General features: G+C 34.8%; 1 protein-coding gene across 7 annotated transcripts in view; it reads left to right on the top strand.

The window, feature by feature from the left end:
* Nucleotides 1–12,555, top strand: part of pacsin1b (protein kinase C and casein kinase substrate in neurons 1b) — a 37,002-nt gene that overhangs the window by 7,119 nt on the left and 17,328 nt on the right. For 2 of the 7 annotated variants that reach the window (XM_079884200.1, XM_079884204.1), the window contains exon 2: nucleotides 3,269–3,370. The exons of 2 other annotated variants lie outside the window; for them this stretch is intronic. The gene's annotated coding sequence lies outside the window, so the exon portion shown is untranslated. Of the gene's footprint in view, nucleotides 1–3,268; nucleotides 3,371–9,656; nucleotides 9,949–12,555 lie in introns of those variants that run through there. 3 more of the 7 variants (XM_079884202.1, XM_079884203.1, XM_079884205.1) reach the window with 3 other exon arrangements.

Genomic DNA, 12,555 nt, shown 5'->3' with positions numbered 1-12,555 from the left:
TTTTCTGTGCACTTGTAATGACACTTAAAGGATGTTAAGAGGCTAAAAAGCAGGCTTACTACTTGCCCTATTGAAGTCAACAGGGTGCAAATTTTAAAAATAGAATAACTCGGTGTAGGCAACACCGATTTTTGTCGTTGTTCTCTGTATTGACAGCACTCCAAATGTACAAAAAAATGAGCTCAATGTTAAAATTGACCGGAGTTCTCCTTTAAGTATGAGGCGAACCACTATAAAGCTAGGACTCCAACAACCCACTCAAGTCGTTTCATTATCAATAGTGTCAAATGCGGCACTCAAATCTAAAAGTATCAGAATAGCAGAAGACCCAGAATCAATGGCAGCAGAATGTCATTTGTAACCTTCAGCAATGCTGATCAGTGCTATGCAGCGCTCTAAAGCCAGATTGAAACAGGTCTAGATTATTAAAAGTATCCAGGTTAAGTACACTGTAAGAGTGCAACTTTTTCCAAAACCTTTGAAATGAATGGGAGTTTAGAGATAGGCCGGAAGTTGTTATGCACGGTGGGGTAATGATGAGGTCCTTTCAATAGGGGCTGTACGATAACATGTTTAAAACTTTCCGGAAATACCCCGTTCATTTAATAGGTGCTCTAAGCGATATCACACGTTTTTTAGGCCGAAACATTTTTTGTCACATCCAGCAAACATCTCCTCACTATCCGCTAGCTGCCTGTCCCCTGAACACACTGTAAACAAACGCGGTCTCTGTAGACAGCCCAGGCTCCACAAACGGCAACAAAAACAAACTGGCCCAGCCTGGACCACGAAACATAACAAACAGTGTTCCAGCCAATAACCGACAAGAATGAGGTGGGGGTGGGGGGGTTAGTGCACGTGCACATGAAGGGGTTTGTGAAGGTAGGAGAGAGAAGCATGAAGAGGAAAGTTAGCTAGAGGAGAGATGTCCTAGACAACGACAACGACTAACGTTATAATTATATTCTCTTGAATTTTGATATGGCCGACACACGACCAAAGAGACGACGTTCCGATGAACAAATAGTAAAGAAGAAATGAATGGGAGTTTAGAGATAAGCCGGTAGTTGTGATGCACAGTGGGGTAAAGATGAGGTCCTTTCAATAAGGGTAGTACGATAACATGTTTAAAACTTTCCAGAAATACCCCGTTCATTAAAGAGTTGTTTATCATAGCTAATAGGGTGGGCAGATTGTGTCTAAGACCTCTCTAAACAGGCCACCAGGCAATACATCTGATTAACAGAATGTGAGTTTAATCTGAGAAATTATTTTGAGTAATTGAGAGTAAGACACTGGTGGAAAGTTTGTAAAGCTACTGGATGGAAAGACCAATTGAGAGATACAGATTGTACGATATAAAAATCATTATGTAAATGGAAAGTCCCCATAAAACATGAAAACACAACATTAGAGTACCCAACACTGTGTGTGTGTGTGTGTGTGTGTGTGTTGCAGTGTTGGTAATGGATGCTCTTTGCTGCCTCAGCCACTGTATTTCACACTTGAATGCACTGAAGTAGAGCCAAGAAATTTGTCTTCGAGATCTGTTTATTATGTTCAGAGGAAAAAGCAAGAGGAAGAAAGAGGCATGTAAGGGTCTATTATATGCAAAGGAACTTTGAAATCATGTAAAGGCATAAAAAAAGTTATTTGTAGATAGCTGCTGACTGCTCATTTTGGTCGTTATGGTTATTTTATGTGGCTTTCATTAGTATCTGTTATGCGGTGAACTGCTCTTAGATTGGGTTTCATGCTGAGGAACGAACTGAGAGAGAAAGTACACGGGCCAAACATTAATATGGTTATTTAGGCACACAGAATAGAAGAGAACCCTTTGAATTTCCCTTTGGGTCGTGGAGGAAATTGGACTTCTGAGGATGAAGAAAAGGCCGTTGTCAGCGTGAACTGGGTTTGAACTCATCTGAAATTGGAAAGACATTAGCAGAGTGAATCTGTAAGGCTCATCTTCTGGAAATTAGCCAGTGCAATTAAACTGACTGGAGGCGCTGAGCTGGCTAAAGAGGAACGAGAGACCTGTCAAACTCTGATTCCCACGCAAACCCTTTGATTACATGCAACGTGAGGTACACTATAATCAATCTGCAGAGTGGAATAGCGTTGCTGATACCATAGCATTTAATAATATTTAAATGTATTAATATAGCTTTACCTATTTTCCTTTTTTATTTTTATTTTAGTTTAAAGATTTAGTTCACCCAAAAATAAAAACTATCTATCTATCTATCTATCTATCTATCTATCTATCCATCCATCCACCCTATCTATCTATCTATCTATCCATCCATCCATCCATCCATCCATCCATCCATCCATCCATCCACCCTATCTATCTATCTATCTATCTATCTATCTATCTATCTATCTATCTATCTATCTATCTATCTATCTATCTATCTATCTATCTATCTATCTATCTATCTATCTATCTATCCATCCACCCTATCTATCTATCTATCTATCCATCCATCCATCCATCCATCCATCTATCTGGTGATTCTATATCCATCTCTTGCCATACGCGAGAGACTGTCCATGACTTTTCTTGGCAATGATTTTCTTTTTTCGAGAACATGCAAACTGAGCAATAGTACTTAATAATATTAATAGTGCTTAGCAAACTCTAGACTGATAATAATACTAACATTAGCCATTATCAGTCTCAGTATTGAGCATTTCAGCTTTAGATATCTGCTGGCCTCAGTCTTCCTTCACTTTGACCTGATCAATGGTATTGATTGGATCCTGCGGTGGGCGAGATCCAGTTTACTGTGTGCTGAACAACTTTTAGTTAGCAATTAGCACCATTTAGCTCCCTTACTCGACCACAGCATTGAACACGGGCGTATCCATCAGTATTACTGGTGGGTTTACTGATGTTTATGTTTCTTTCACCAACATTTTGGGACATATTAATATGGGACATAAACATTGGTACTTCGCTGGTGATGGGAAAGCACATACCTGGTTGCTCTTTTGAGGATTTATTTCAGGGTTTTTATGTCTGCCGGGTAGTTGTGCCTTTCTGTTTAACACTCAGTCTGTGGTAATGTTGACATGACATTCCTCTGGCTAATCATTGATCGGCTGCCATCTTGTGGGGTGGGGTTGTCAAAGTTCAGTTTAATGCATGAGTGTGTGTCAGAGTAAACAATTATCTGTGTGTGTGTGTGTGTGTGTGTGTGTGTGTGTGTGTGTGTGTGTGTGTGTGTGTGTGTGTGTGTGTGTGTGTGTGTGTGTGTGACAGCTTTAGACACACCCACTAGTCCAACACTGGTCTGATGTCAGGAGTATCCAGTGTCACTCGCAGATTCTGGAACATCTTTCTCTTTTAGGCTGGATTTACCAGGTGAGATATTGTCTTATACTCAACAAATATTTTAAGTCTATATCAAATCCTGTAAGTCTCTCTTGTGTAATAGAAATGATAGCCTGTGTAAGAGTCAATGTCACGAAACCTTTCAAGAATATGTCCATGTTATATTTCACAACAAAATCAAAAGAACTTTATTATATTATATTATATTATATTATATTATATTATATTATATTATATTATATTATATTATATTATATTATATTATATTATATTATATTATTATCAACAATTTTTCCTCTAAATTTGTATTGCCATTATGTGAGAGAAAAATTATATCATTTATTTATTGATTGATTTATATATCATGGTGTTTTTTTTTTTGTATTCCTTTTGAATTTTGCTAATTTATTTATTTATTAAATCAGTTATGGGAAAAATCACTGTAATCCAGTATTTATCTGAAGTAATAGAGTAACTGTATTAATAGAATCTAGTGAGAATCAATAATGAGGATTAAAATTTCAAAAGAGAAACATCTAGATGCATTATTGTAATGAGAATTTGAGGAGAATATGTGCTCAATGTTTATGCCAAATTTCTTTTGCAAAATATAATTTCTTTAATTTGATTTGGGGGTGAAATGTGACTTTTTGGAAAGGTAGTGAACAGTGACAAAAATATGAATAATTGTGAGTTATAACGAATGGTGAAATTCTAGTGACATAATTCAGACGTCATTTATGATCAGTTCTATCAGTATCACTAAACGTGCTTGAGGATGGAGTGACGTTTTCCTTCGGCTCGTCTTCTCCTATTTCGCTGTCGTCACATTTCCGGACTGCTTTAATCAACCCGATGTGGAGCTGATAGACTGAAATTGTGTTGACTTGTGTAGGGCAGCGCGTCAGCGATGGCTTCAGTGTGTGTGGACATCCGTCCAGTTTTTGTTGGCTGTGTTTAGAGGTTTTAGGAGAGAGGTGTTTAGTTTCAGTGCAGGGTGCCAGTGGAATATACTTTATTTATAGTTGCAGACAGCAAAGAGAACCTGGTCACTTGCCCAATGACGAGTAGACAATCACCTCTAGAATCACCTTCATCTGTGACTTTGATTATATGCAGGACAAATACAATGAAAAAATTGGTATATTTACATTTAAAGCAATTTAAACTGTAAATTTACAAATAATTAAACGTGAAATTTTGAAGAAATAGTATTTTCTTCATACTCTAATAATCTTTATTTTTGTTACACTTTTGGAAGTTTTTTTTTTTTTTTTTTTTACAGTGTATATACAGTATGCGTTCATATTAAAATATTGCATTAAATTAGGAAAATACAATTTTCACTGGTGGTCTCATATTTTGGACCCTGGTTAAAACTGTAGTTTTTGATGGCATAATTTATGATGGCAATTTTTTATATTTATTTGTTTTTTATGTATTATTATTTTATTTTTATCGTGGTTGAACATCTTGCAATCAGAGGTGCAAAGAGGTCTGGTGTTCAGTTATGTTTTTGCCACAGTTGGGTAAATATCAAATATCATTTTAGGTTAAACCTTATGAGTATGTATAATGGAAAATGCATTTTCTTCTGTTACTGGCCGCCAATTCTTTTGATTTTCTTACCATTTTAATCACCATTTTGCCCCTATTTATTTAATTTTTTTGCAGTTTACCTACAAGTCTTGTCAAATGCATTTCGAAATGTACAGATATTTCATATATTTTCTCAGTTAATATGATCTCTTTAAGACAGAATGCATGATAACTATTCAATAATTAGCAAAAAATATTGTTTAAACTAGTTTTAGCATGTCACTCTGCTGGACATTGTGTTTACTGATGAAATATCATGTCAGTTGCCCAAATGCAAAGCTATTTATCTGAGTAAATGTCCATACAGCATCTTTTGAGGGATTTGCATGAACCTAAAGGGGTCTAGTCCATCATGAGATGTGACATCAGATCTGAAGTCACGTCACACATGTATGATGTATCATTTTAGCCGTCCCAGAGAAAAGCAGAGCCCACATGGCTCAAGTTGTACAAGCGTTGGCGTGTGTGTGTGTGTGTGTGTGTGTGTGTGTGTGCAGGGACTCTAGAATCGGTTGCCACTGTGATCCGTTAACTGAAAGCTGTGAATTATTCATAACCCTGGGCTTAGCGGATCATAATCCTGCTACTCTTGTATCTGCAGAAATGGCAAACATGGTTCATAATGCAAAACTGTGGCATTTAGTGGGTTTATCATTCGAGAGTTAGAGAGAGAGTTACAGTACTTCTCCGAAAGCGTTGAATCTCTGCGTGAGTTCACAACAACACTGATATTCAGTCATTATTACGGCCTCTTGGTATTTTTGCATGTTTTCTGACTGTGTTGATTGTGTGGGAAATGTGATCATATATGCAGTAAAACAGCGAGTAATAGACTTTTATTGGAAGCTCAAAGCATAATCAAATTAGTAACACTTTACAATAAGGTCCCATTAGGAAACAATAGTTAATGCATTAACTAAAATGAATGAGGAATTCATTTGTTGCTGTATTTATTTATTTATTTATTTATTTATATTTGATAACATTAATTAATAAACTAATCAACTGTTCATTGTTAGTTCCATTAAATAATGTTAACTGATAGAACTTTTCATTTTAGTTATGTATTAGTAAATGTTGAAGGTAACACTTTAGTTTAGTGTCCAACTCTCAGTATTAAGTTGCTTATTAGCATGCATAGGATATTGTCTGTTTATTAGGACTTATAAAGCACATTAATCCCTAATTGACCATATTTTACATCCCTTGATCTTACTAACTGACTTTACTGAGGCAAAAGTCATAATTAATATTTAGTTAATAGTGAGAACTGGACCCTAATCTAAAGTAGCTAATAAATGCTTCAGAATTATTTTTATTATTCATGTTAATAAGTTAAATAATGTTAACAAAAGTAATTATTGTAAAGTGTTACCATCAAATTAGACTGAATCTTTAGTAAACGAACACACAGTGGCCACTGAATGTGTTTAAATGAATGACTGGGCATCAGAATTCTGTGTAATTGAGTCGTCAGGCTCTGTGTGTGTGTGGTGTGTGTGTGTGTGTCGTACTGAAGCGGTGTACAGTGTGTCCTTGTCTTTATTGATCTGCAGGTCTCATAAGCGCTGCAGTGAAGGCACTGCGGAGGAGACGGCACTGCAGATGCTGGATGTGAGAGCAAGCTTTAATAAACCGGAAAAACAAATTGTCAGCTAACCAAAAAATCGAATGTGTTAACATATAAATTAACTTTTTTTTATTATTAAAAACAAATTGTTTAATATTTTTATTATTAGTTATTTTAATGTAGGCTATAATTAATTATTTTAATTATATTATTATTATTAATAATATTTTTTTCTATTATTTAATTGTATTATTTATTATAACTGAATCAACCTGACTGCATTAGGTCACATCAGGTCAGACGGAAACAGCTTCTTTAAAGAAACATCTGCACATTTTCACTTTAAACAGTGATAGAAATAGATATAAAACAACAAACATAAAATAGATATTTAGTCTTCTACAATTTCAGAAAGATTTACAAGTATTTGTTGTTACCACACTGGCGAAGGTTTGAGTTTGACTTCTTCTGCTGCTCCTGCTGTTTTTCCTGCTGACGGTGATCGATACGAGTCAGTTCTCCTCCTCATCACTCTCTTTACGTCCTTCTTCACTCCATCCTTTTTGCTTTCACCTCATGTGAGGGAGGTGCTTAGATTCGTGCTAGAGAAATGTGCATCTTATATGTAACATTGGTGTCATTTAACATATTGCTGTTTTCACATTTTACAAAAGCAATAATCCACTTGTTAAAGTGATTTAAGGGGTCCCTATGGAAGCTTGTTTCCGCCACAAAATAAAACATTTTAAAAGATAATTGCGACTTTTTATCTCACAATTGTGAGTTTACATCTCGCAATTCTGACTTTATTTCTCAGAATTGCGAGATATTAAATCAGAATTGCGTGAAATAAAGTCGCAATTGTGTGTTATAAAGTCAGAATTGCGAGATATAAAGTCAGAATTGCGAGATATAAAGTCAGAATTGCGTGTTATAAAGTCAGAATTCTGACTTTTTTTCTCGCAATTGCGACTTTATATCTCGCAATTCTGACTTTATATCACGCAATTCTGACTTTATATCACGCAATTCTGACTTTATATCACGCAATTCTGACTTTATAACACATAATTGCGAGTTTATATCTCGCAATTCTGACATATTTTCTCAGAATTGTGAGATATAAAGTCAGAATTGTGAGATATAAAGTCCAATTCTAAGGAAAAAAAAGACGGACTTTTTTTTTTTTTTTACCTCAGAATAGTTTGTATCTCACAATTCTGACTTTATAACACGCAATTGCGACTTTATATCAGGCAATTCTGACTTTATATCTCGCAATTGCGACTTTATATCTCAGAATTACGACTTTATTTCTCAGAATTGCGACTATATCTCGCAATTGCGACTTTATATCTCGCAATTGCGACTTTATTTCTCAGAATTACGACTTTATATCTCGCAATTGCGACTTTATTTCTCAGAATTACGACTTTATATCTCGCAATTGCGACTTTATTTCTCAGAATTCTGACTTTATATCTCGCAATTGCGACTTTATATCTCGCAATTGTGACTTTATTTCTCAGAATTACGACTTTATATCTCGCAATTGCGACTTTATTTCTCAGAATTCTGACTTTATATCTCGCAATTGCGACTTTATATCTCGCAATTGTGACTTTATTTCTCAGAATTACGACTTTATATCTCGCAATTGCGACTTTATTTCTCAGAATTACGACTTTATATCTCGCAATTGCGACTTTATTTCTCAGAATTCTGACTTTATATCTCGCAATTGCGACTTTATATCTCGCAATTGTGACTTTATTTCTCAGAATTACGACTTTATATCTCGCAATTGCGACTTTATTTCTCAGAATTCTGACTTTATATCTCGCAATTGCGACTTTATATCTCGCAATTGTGACTTTATTTCTCAGAATTACGACTTTATATCTCGCAATTGCGACTTTATTTCTCACAATTGCGACTTTATTTCTCACAATTCTGACTTCATAGCTCGCAATTCTGAGAAAAAAGTCACAATTCTGACTTGATATATCGCAATTGTGAGAAAAAAAGTCAGAATTGTGAGATAAAAAGTCGCAATTATTATTATTTATTTATTATTCAGTGGCGGAAACAAGCTTCCATAGGTCCCACTTCACTTCCCACTTAAAATCACTGTAAACGCATATTTTTATGTGGCTCTCTAACTTTTAAGAGTCATTTGAATGAGCTTTTATATCTTTTTTTATTTTTTTTGTCTGTAGTTGTGATTGAATGTGACGTGATTGAGGGCTGTAAATAACTGTACTATACCTCAGACTTTGAACAGCGGTTGAGCAGCTTCAGATAAGTTATCTTAAAGGGATGATCCTACAATGAACATTAAGTCATCATTTACTCACGCTGGCATTGTTCTAATGCTGTATGACATTCTTTCTTTTATGGACCACAAAAGGAGAATAAAAAAAACCCATATAATACATATAATGGCAGTGAATATCCACCAGCATCAAGCTTTAAAAAACAGCTTTTTAATAATGATTTGTAATAGTATTTCACAATATTTCACTTTTATTGGATTTTTGATTAAATAAATGCAGGATTGGTGAGCTTATAAGATAATTCTTTCAAATACATTAAAACATTAAATGGTAGTGTATATAAAATCCTTTGATTACATTTTCCGCATTGATTTTACAACCAACTTGAAGCTCAACTGTATTACAGGCCCGATCGAATGAGAAACATATGCTAGTAAAACAGACTTATTTTATTTGGGTTAGTGAACAATCGCCAACAAGCCACTGGACATTATTATGTCTCTCATTTTTATGACACAGAAAGACTTTCATCAATGATTAACATTGCTGTATTCAATACTCTCCCGTCATGGAAAAATGTCAGGTAATTTTTAGGCTTTCCAGCTGTTCCTTCATTCTTTGTTTATCGTTTCAGTACCAAATGTCTGTTGTTGTCTAAAATAAACAGAAGCCTTAAACCTGTATTCACCCCCCAACATCCCAAGGCCATAGCCACCCCCACCCCCCCACCCCCCCTTACTGTCAGAATAATTCAAGTCAAATGTGATTAGTCTCTCTCTCTCTCTCTCTCTCTCTCTCTCTCTCTCTCTCTCTCTCTCTCTCTCTCTCTCTCTCTCTCTCTCTCTCTCTCTCTCTTCTCTCTTTCTCTCTTACACACACACACTGCTGCACATGTGAACACCCACTCATCCACCAAGAAGCATTTTTAACATCGGGGTACAGTTAGCTTTGACTGCTCTGCTGTTTCTTCAAAGCCTAACTAAGTAAACTCAGTAGGAAAGAAGCAGAATTGAAGAGAAGTGTTGCGTGTTGAGGCAGGTTTTGGGGGGTGGAGAGTCCCACGTGCCTGGATCTGAACGCGGGGGATCGGTGAGCCTTTTGTTGCTTTTCCTCTTTTGTCATGGCTGGACTCTGGAGCGCTCGTCATCAGTATGGAGGAGATGGTGTGTGTGTGTGTGTGGATGCTGGAGGACAGCTTTGTTTGGGGGTAGTCTGGGGTTTTGTTTTGATGGTGTGGTTTGGAGAGAGACTGTCTGACTCGTATTTACACTCATGCATTTTGGCAGACGCTTTTATGATACTTGCATTGCATTCAAGGTATATGTATAATCAGTTCATGATCTGTTGGTTGGAGTCTCTGTCTTTTCATGTTTTTGTGTGTATTTTAGTGTATTCATACAAGCACTGACCTTTGTTCTTTTGGTGTGTAGATCGTATTTGACTGATGTTGTGTTATTTAATACAGTATCTTATAATTTGAAGTGAGATAAAGACAGTGTTTAATGTCAAAGACTATCAGTGAGTTATAAATATAAACTAAATATAGAAAGTGGTTTAAATGTATGATCTAAAATAACATGCATGCAGTGGCATGTTTTGTGCATTAGGGATGCAATGTTTTGAGTGTGGCTATGACCGAAGTCAATCAATAGTTAGGAAGCCTAAGCACTTTCACAGTTCTTTTGTCTAATGTGCCAGAGAGAGTCATGTGCAATGATTAAAATGCCTCCCGCTGCCGCCCCGTCAATTTAAATGGATTAACTGAACATGTCGCCCGTATTGAGACCATTTTGCCCAATTGCTTTTGAGCAACTTGTACTATAATTTCTTTAACCTTGCAATTTAACCCTGATATAATGAGAATATGAAGCTCATACTAGAGGAGGAAAAACATTTTAGTTTTATTCAAAGGCCCAAACTGATCAAATATGAAATGTGGTGCAGTTGCTGATATTTATATGGTCAAAAATCTTGTAAATCAGTCAGATCTTAATTACAGTAAGCATAAAATGCATGTAAATATCTGCAGTCACTCTATATCTCCCAATAATATGTCTTATTAAGTTGATATTTAAATGCTTAGTTTTATGATCAATTCTGTACTTTATAATGTGGAGGGCAAAACAAATAATGCAATGCAATACAATGATGATTGAGAGATGAATAAATGTATAAATAAACAAGCATTTCTCAAAAGCCTGTTGTATCATATTTAATATATTTTAACATGATTTTTCTAAAAAAAAAAAAAAAATGTGTGGATAATCAAGTAAACCTAAGTTGTTTCAGTCCAGTAAATACTCATCTTGAAATATTACAAATATCTCAAATAAATTGCACTAAAAGGCCTTTCACTTGCTAAAAAGTATGAACCATCAATCAGACAACAGAAGGCATGTAGTGGATTGTGTGCAACAGCAGTTTTGAGCATGTTGATCATATAGAGACCTTAAAAAGTTGCATATAAAATATGATACAGTAGGCTTTACAGGTTTAAGATTTAATTTCAATGTTGAAATCTTATAGGGTTAAGATAGTCACAGATGGGTTTTAATGATTGCACAAAGATGATGATTCAAATGAAAAATTTGAATTTTAAATCCAACTCGGAAATACTCGGCAAAATTACACAACATTAACACGAGACGGGACCATGAATTGACAGAACTCAGGGTTTAAATACACAGAGGGAAACGAGGAAAGTAAATGAACAACAGGTGAACTTACTTAGTGACTGATAGACACACACTAGGAAACTAGGTCAACATACAAGAACAGGGACAGAACAGAACAAAACCAAAACACAATGAACTAACAGAACTAAATATAACCCTTACAAAGATTTCATTTGTTGTAAATTTTGGTGCACTTGTGCCAGCCTTCATTGTTGTTGTCCCTCTGAACTGTGTTCACATTTATTGGTTTCAACTGACCCAAATATTAGTCAGCCCCCCTCCCAGTGTCCTATAAATAAGTGGAGCCCGCCTTGTCAAGTCTGAATAATGGCATGATATCATCATGGCTCGCCCATGACTTCATTATCATTGCAAACACTCAGAAGTCGCATGAGTCATTTGTCAATGTCGTTTTTGTTAGTTTTGTTAGTACGCCTTCAGCGCAGCAATCCGTAGTTTGACAATCATAAATTTTATAAGGTTATAAAGATGTTATTGTTTGTGTGAGGTTGTGAAAATGGATTTATCTCAATGGATTTATCTCAACAATTATACAATCATCTTAAGAATTTATATATGTATGTAAATAAATAAATAAATAAATAAATATTAGGGCTGTCAAAAGATGAATCGCGATTAATCGCATCCAAAATAAAAGTTTGTGTTTACATAATATATGTGTGTGTGCACTGTGCATAATTATTTTGTATATATAAATACACACACATGCATGTATATATTTAAGAAATATTTGCATACATATACTGTATATATATTTATATAGTTTATATTATATATAAATATAATTTTTTTCATATATAAATAACACATTTTTCTTAAATATATACATGCATGTGTGTGTATTTATATATACAAATTTAATTATACACAGTACACACACATATATTATTAAAAACAAACTTTTATTTTGGATGCGATTAATCGCGATTAATCTTTTGACAGCCCTAATATATATATATATATATATATATATATATATATATATATATATATATATATACAGTGTTTTCACTCTGATTGATGTTCATCACTGTGATGAGATCACTGATAGAGAATTAAATTATTATGATACAA

The sequence above is a fragment of the Squalius cephalus genome (assembly GCF_949319135.1).
Source record: "Squalius cephalus genome assembly, chromosome: 10".
NCBI classification, from domain to species: domain Eukaryota; kingdom Metazoa; phylum Chordata; class Actinopteri; order Cypriniformes; family Leuciscidae; genus Squalius; species Squalius cephalus.
The sequence above is the reverse complement of the archived record's forward strand: the minus strand, read 5'-3'. Positions and strand labels throughout refer to the sequence as shown.